Source organism: Galeopterus variegatus, unplaced genomic scaffold (genome assembly GCF_000696425.1).
Source record: "Galeopterus variegatus unplaced genomic scaffold, G_variegatus-3.0.2 Scaffold517, whole genome shotgun sequence".
In the NCBI taxonomy this organism is placed as follows: domain Eukaryota; kingdom Metazoa; phylum Chordata; class Mammalia; order Dermoptera; family Cynocephalidae; genus Galeopterus; species Galeopterus variegatus.
The window spans coordinates 212395-220332 of record NW_007726628.1 but is presented as its reverse complement, the minus strand read 5'-3'; positions in this window follow the sequence as shown (position 1 = coordinate 220332).

Genomic DNA, 7938 nt, shown 5'->3' with positions numbered 1-7938 from the left:
GGTCCCGGGCCAGTGGGGGGGGGACACTGGGGGTTGCAATCCATTGCGGGACAAAAAAAAAAAAAAAAAAAAAAAAAAAAAAAAAAAAAAGATTTTAGAGATTGGTTAAATGGTTGTGACCAGAATGCTGATAGAAACGTGGACAGTAAAGAGCATGCAGATGATGAGTTCTCAGGTAGAAAGGAGGAACTGATTGGGAATTGGACAAAAGATCACACTTGCTACAACATAGCAAGGAATTTGGCTGCATTGTGTCCATGCCCTTGGTCTTTGTGGGAGGTGGGACTTAATAGTTTTGAACCAGAATTTTTGGCAGAAGAAATTTCCAAGCAGCAAAGCATCAAGGAAGCTGCATGGGTACTTCTAACAGCCTACTTTGAGTTATGGCAGCAAAGGTATGATATAAAGCCAGAATTTAAAAGGGAAGCAGAGCATGAAGATTTGGAAAATTTGCAGCCTGGCCATGTGGTAGAGAAGTAGAGAGTAGGAGAAAAATGCAAGAGTGAAGCAGATAAACTGGTTACTGGAGACATTTCTTTGGTGATGAGGCAGCCAAATGCTAAGAACCAGGACAATAGGAAAAAAAGCCCTAAAGCCATTTGAGAAGTCTGGAAGGTTGCCACACCCATCACAGGACCTGAGGCCTAGAAGGACTGAATTGTCCTGGAAGACAGACCTGGGGCACAGCTGCACTCAGGAACGTGATCCTTGCATCCAAGCTGCTCTGGCTGGAGCAGCCCTAAGTGTGGTTCATGCAGCAGCTCTGGAGAATAGAAGCATGAAACCTCAGTGACATCCCTGTTGTGTATAGTCTGCATGTTGGCAGGAAATGAGAGCAGTGGAGGCATGGAAGCCTCCACCCAGATTCCAGAGGACATATGGCAAAGCCTGGGCACCCATGCAGAGACCTGCCTCTGGGGCAGAGCCACTGTGAAGGCCATCCAATAGAGCAATGCCAAGCAGGAATGTGGGGTTGGAGCCCCCACAGAGAGCCCCCACCAGGGAAATGTCTAGTAGAGCCAAGGCATCAGGGCTACCACCAGGACCTCACAATTCTGGAGCCACTGCCAACATGCAATATAGGCCTGGAAAAGCCATAGGAATAAATGCAGCCTACTGGGCTGTTCCTGGGCGAGTTGTGGAAGTGAGGCTGCCTGAAGCTTTGGTGGGCCCAGATGCCCGATTGTGCCCAGAATGTAGGACTTGGAGTCAAAGAATATTATTTTGGAACTTTAAGTCTTAATGTCTGCCCTGCTGGGTTGCAGACTTGTTTGGGTCCTGTTTCTCCTTTTTTCTGGTCTCTTGCTCCCTTTTGGAATGGGAATGTTTACCCACCGTCTGTTCCACCATTGTATCTTGGAAGTAGATAAATTTGTTTTTGATTTTTTACAGGTTCACAGCTGGAAGGACTTGCTTTTGGTCTCAGATGAGACTTTGGACTTTGGACTTTTAAGCTGTTGCCGGAACAAGCTAAGCCTTTTGGGACCATTGAGATGGAATGATTGTATTTTGTATGTGAGAGTTACATGAGTTTTGGGGGGCCATGAGCAGAATGATAGAGTTTGGATGTGTTATTCCCTCCAAAACTGATGTGGAAATTTGATCCCCAATGTGGCAGTGCTGGAAACTGGTTGAGCCATGGGGGCAGATACCTCATGATTGGATTAATCCTCTCCCTGTTCGAGGGGGGAGGGGGGATTAATGAGTATGTTCTCACTCTACTAGTTCCTGGGAGAGCTGGTTGTTTAAAGAGACCCTGGCACCTCCTCTCTTTCTCTCTTGCTTCCTCTTGCCATGTGATCTGCCTATACCCGCTGGTTGCCTGACACTTTCTGCCATGAGTAGAAGCAACCTGAGGCCCGGGCTAGATTCAGCTGTCCCAGCGTCATCAGCCAAATAAACCTCTTTTCCTTATAAATTACCCGGTCACACGTATTTCTGTTATAGCAACACAAAACAGACTAATACACTCCCTTTTTAAAACTATTTATTAATATAGTCACCTTTTCAAATTTATTACCAAGCCCAGAAGATTCTACTCTGAATAAGGATAACACTTTTCACCTTGGAGGGTACTTGAGCTTAAGTTAAAGTGTTAGACCGTTTATCAGTTCTTGATTTCTCCCTCAGTTAGAGTGTGCCTGAGAAAATCTAGCAATATCTTACCTCCATAAATGAGTGGACGTAAATTTTTCTTGACATTTCCTAACATTTACTACTGCCAGTCAAAGAATTTCACTGACACAGAAAAGTAATGCCTTTTCTACCACTCATATTCACAGTAGGTAAAGTGGACCCTTGATGAGGTTTGAAGGACATAGAATATTTGAGAATTAATGTTACATAACTACCTCTGTAGATAGTGTATTTTAAATACATCTTGAAATTGTTCATTTTCAGTAATGTGCCTTTGTGTCCCTTCAGGACTTAAAATGGATTCTTCCTAAACTGAAGCCAGTAGCATTGTCAAGCATTCAAACTGTGAATATTGGGATCCTACTGGACTCTTCCGTACAGCATCATGAAGTTATGCAAATCATGTTATGAAAAATATTTTGTGACTTGGGAAAATGGGCAAAATTTGTTATGTGCAAAAGGCAGGTTATGAAATAATTTTAATTCTAGGTGTCATTCCAATATTGTTTGAATTCTAATGTGAGTTCTAGATCATCTGCATAATTTGTGTGGCCGAGTGCAACGTGAAAATGTGGAGCCCCTTGCTCAAAACTTATTAAGAATTCAAGGAACACGACAGGAGTGCATTAAACCAAGCACAAGTTCCTTCCAAATGTGAGGCCCTGTGTAGCTACACAAGTTGCACATCGATGAAGACAGCTCTATGTGTGTACACACAAGCACATTACACAGACTACAATGACACATGCCAAAATGCGAAAATCTTAATGCGTATATCTGAGTGGTAAAATTATGGGTGATTTTAATTATCTTGTTTGATCTTTTTTAAATAAGAAATTCCCTTATTTTATTTTTTTTTAATTGAAACATAATTGATTGTACATATCTGTGGAATACATTGTTGATTTCAATACCTGTGTGCAATATGAGATGTTCAAATCAGGATAATTAGTATATTCAACATTATACAACATAATTTTTTGTGTGGCTCTTTACCAACTCCTCCCTTAGCTTCTGCCCACTCTCCCTTTCCCACCTCTGGTAACCTCAGTTCTGTTCTCTCCTTTTGAATGTCCAATGTATTATTGCGATTGTTGTATCTTTCTTTCTTTTTTTTTTATTTATTTGTATATATATATATTTAGATCCCACTTACAAGTGGGAACATGCAGTATTTATCTTTCTATGTATGACTTATTTCACTTAAAATAATTTTCTCTATGTTCAGCCATGTTGCTGCAAATGGCAATATTTCGTTCTTTTTTTATGGCAGAGTCATATTCCATTGTGTAAATATACCACATTTTCCTTATGCAGTCATCCAACATGGACATTTAGTTTGGTTCCAACTCCTAGCTATTGTAAATAGAGCTGTGATAAACATGGGAGTGCAGGTATCATTTTGACATGATGATTTCCATTCCTTTCAGTGTATACCCAGCAGTGGAATTGTTGGATTTTATGGCAGTTCTATCTGTAGTTGTTTGAGGAACCTCCATACTGTTATCCATAATGACGACACCAATGTACAGTCCCAACAACTATGTAGATGCATTGACCTTTCTCCACATCCTCACCAGCATTTTTTATGCTCCTTTGGATTATAGCCAGTCTAACTGGGGTGAGATGATATCTCAATGTGGTTTTGATTTACATTTCCCTGATGTTTAGTGATGTTGAGCATTTTTTCATGGGTCTGTTGGCCATTTGTATATCTTCTTTTGAGAAATGCCTATTCAGCTCGTTTGCCAATTTTTGATCAGGTTAGTCGTTTTGTTTTTTACTGTTAAGTTGTTTCAATTCCTTGTATATTCTAGATATTGATCCTTTGTCAAATACATAGTTTGCAAATATTTTCTCCCATTTTGTAGGTGGTCTTTTCACTCTATTAATTGTTTCTTTTGCTGTGCAGAAGCTTTTCAGTTTGATATAATCTCATTTGTTTATTTTTCTTTTTGTTCCCTGTCCTTTGGCAGTCATATTCATAAAGTCTTTGCCCAGTGCTACTTCCTGAAGTATTTCCCCTATGTTTTCTTTCAGGAATTTTATAGTCTCAGGTCTTATATTTCAGTCATTAATCCATTTTGAGTTGATTTTGTTATATGTCAAGAGGTACAGTTCTAGTTTCATTCTTCTACATATGGATTTCCACTTTTTGCAGCACCATTTATCTAAGAGGCAGTCATTTCCCCAATATATGTTCTTGGTGGCTTTGTTGAAGATTGGTTGGCTATAAATATGTGGGTTGATTTCTGGGTTATCTATTCTGTTCATTGGTCTGTCTGTTTTTTTGCATATACCAAACTGTTTTGGTCACGGTAGCTTTGTAGTATGTTATGAAATCAGGCAGTTATATGACTTTGCTTTCCCCTCCACCCAAGGTATTGTTTTGACTATTTGAAGTCTTTTCTTGCTACATATGAATGTTAGAATTGATTCTTCTATTGCTGTAAAGAATATCATTAGTATTTTGATGGGGATTACATTAAATCTGCAGACTACTTTGGGTAGTATGGACATTTTCAAAATGTTAATTCTTCCAGTCCAAGAGCACGGAAAGCTTTTCCATCTTTTTGTGTCCTCTTTAATTTCTTTTAACAATGATTTCTAGTTTTAATTGTAGAGATCTTTCACCTCCACAGTTAAATTGATTCCTAGGTATTTTATGCTTTCGGTAACTAAGTTAAATGGGCTATCTAGCTTGATATTTTTTTCTGCTAGTATGTTGTTGTAGTATAAAAATGCTACTGATATTTTTGTGTTGATTTTGCATCCTGCAACTTTACTGAAATTGTTTATCAACTCTATGAGATTTTTTGTAGAGTTTTTAGGCGTTCCTATATATAGGATCATATCCGCAACTCAAACAATTTGACTTCGTCTTTTCCATTCTGGATGCTCTTTATTTCTTTCTCTTGCCTGATTTCTCTGGCTCATACTTTCAATATTATGTTAAATTGGAGTGGTGAGAGAGGGCTTCCTTGTCTTGTTTCTGTTCAGGATGATATTGGTGGTGGGTTTGTTGTATATGGCTTTTATTGTGTCGATATACTTTCCTTCTATACCTAATTTGCTGAGCATCTTTATGATGACATGGTGCTGAATTTTGTCAAATGCTTTTTCTTCATCTATTGAGATAATCATATGGTTTTGTTATTGATTTTGTTGATGTGATGTATCACATTTATTGACTTGCATATGTTGAACCATCCTTGCATCTTTGGGATCTTGGATGGATCCCAGTTGGTCATTGTATGTATATATATTTTTGATGTGTTGCTGTATTCTCACTGCTAATATTTTATTGAGTATTTTTGTGTCTATGTTCATCAGAGATAGTGGCCTCTAGTTCTCTTTTTTTATTGTATCTATGTCTTGTTTTGTTATCAGGGTGATGCTGGCCTCATAGAATGAGTTTGGGAGAGTGGACTCTTTCAATTTTTTGGAATACTTTGAAAAGAATTAGTTTTAATTCCCCTTTAAAGTTTTAGTAGAATTCAGTAGTAAAGCCACCCAGTCCTGGGCTTTTCTTTATTGGGATACTGCTGATTACTACTTAAATCTTGTTGTTTGCTATTGGTCCATTTAGATTTTCAATGTATTCTTGGTTCATTCTTGGTAGTGTGTATGTGTAGTGGATTAAATGTTCCACCCCCAACTTATTGAAGCTTGAACTGTGTCCCCCAAGTTTTATGTATTAGAAACTTGGACTCCATTGTGTCTGTTAAGAGAATGGGAAATCCTATTATTATAATTGAAAGCTGGGGCCTTGAAGAGGTGATTAGATTGTAGGACCATGCCATAGTGAATGGATTATGAATGCCAGGAGTGTGGATCTGAGGGTTTTAAAAAGAGAGTGAATGAGGATGTTAGTCTCTGTTCTCTCTGTACTGCCATTTCATAATGTGATACCCTGCTGTCACTAAAGTCACCACCAAAGAAAGTTTTCACCAGATGTTTTCCCTGGACTTTGGATTTCTTAACCTCTGAAACTGTAAGCAATAAATTTAATTTTCTTGCTAAATTATCCAGTTCCAGGTATTTTGTTATAAGCAACAAAAATAAACTAATACATTATTTGTCCAGAATTTATCCAGAAATTATCTAGAAATCTGTCCAGAGTTTAATCATTCTTTGCAATAATCTTCCCTCTTAGTACTGCTTTTACAGTATACCACAGGTTTTGGTATGATGTGTCTTCATTTTCACTAGTTTTGAGAAATTTTTTGATTCCCTGTTCAATTTCTACTTAGATCCATAGGTTGTTAAAGAACATGTTGTTTAATTTCCATGGGTTTATATAGTTTCCAGAGTTTTTCTTGTTATTGATTTCTACTTCTAATCAATTGTTGTATGAAAAAATACTTGAAATAATTTCATTTTTTTTTTTAAATTTGTTGAGGATTTACTGCGACCTAACATGTGGTCTATCCTAGAAAATGTTTCATGTCCTGATGAGAAGAATGTGCATTCTGTTTTGGTTCGATGAACTGTCATGTAGATACCTGCCAGTCCAATTGGTCTAAAATGTGGTTTAAATCCTGTATTTCTCTGTTGATTTGTTGCCTAGATGATTTGTCCAAAGTTGCAAGAGTGATGTTCAAGTCCCCAACTGTTATTATATTTGGGTTTTTCTCTTTCTTTAAGCCTAAAAGCATTTGCTTTATATATCTGGGTATTCCAATGAAGGGTGCATAAATATTTATGATTGTTATGTCCTCTTGCTGGATAGATTTGTTTTTCATTATATAGTGGCCTTCTTTGTCTCTTTTTATAGTGTTTGTTTTAAAGTCAATTTATTCGATATAAGAATAGCTACTCCTGCTCATTTTTGGCTTCCATTTACACGGCATAACATTTTTCATCACTTCACTATTAGTCTGTATATGTCTTTATAAATGAGTTGGGTCTCTTGAAGACAGCATGAAGTTAGTTGGTCTAGCTTTGTAATCCAATCACCCAGTCTGTATCTTTTGAGTGGGGGAGTTCAATCCATTTACATTTAGGGTTATTGAAAGGTATTTTTTTACTCCTGGCATTTTACCAATTTTCATTTGGATATTTTAAATATCTTTTGTTCTTTTCTTCCCCTTTTATTGTTTGTCTATGTTGTTTGCTGTTTTTCTGAGGTGGCTAAATAAAGTTTCTTTCTCTTTCTTGATTGCTTTTTTGTTCTACTGGTGCTTTCTCTTGTATTCATGGTAGTGATTATTGGTTTTTTTTGATTCCTGATGAAGGTCTTTTTGAGAATTTCTTCTGGGGCAGTCAAATGGTAATAAACTCCTGAAGTATTGTTCATCTGGGAAATACACTATTTCTCCTTCATTTCTGAATGATAGCTTTGCTGAGTATAGTATTCTTGGCTGGCAACTTTTTTTTTCTCTTAGTACTTTAAATATATCATCCCTCTCTCTTCTGGCCTTTAGGGTTTCTGTTGAGAAATTTGCTGTTAATCTGACGGAGGTTTCCCATATATGTTACTTGGCACGTTTCTCTTGCTGCCTTTAGAATTCTCTCTGTCTTCGAGCTTTACCAGTTTGACTATAATGTGTCTCAGAGAGGACCGTTATAGATTCCATCTGTTTGGGGATCTTCAAGCCTCCTGGATCTGAAGGTCCATATCTCTCCCTGTATCTGGGAAGTTTTCTTCCATTATTTCACTGAATGGGTTTTCAATGTCTTTTCCTTTCTCTTCACCTTATGGAACATCCAAGATCGGTTGTTTATGCTATTTAGGATAGCTCTCTTAGTGTTTTTTTTTTTGTTTGTTTGTTTTTTTTTTTTTTTTTTTTTTTTTTTTTT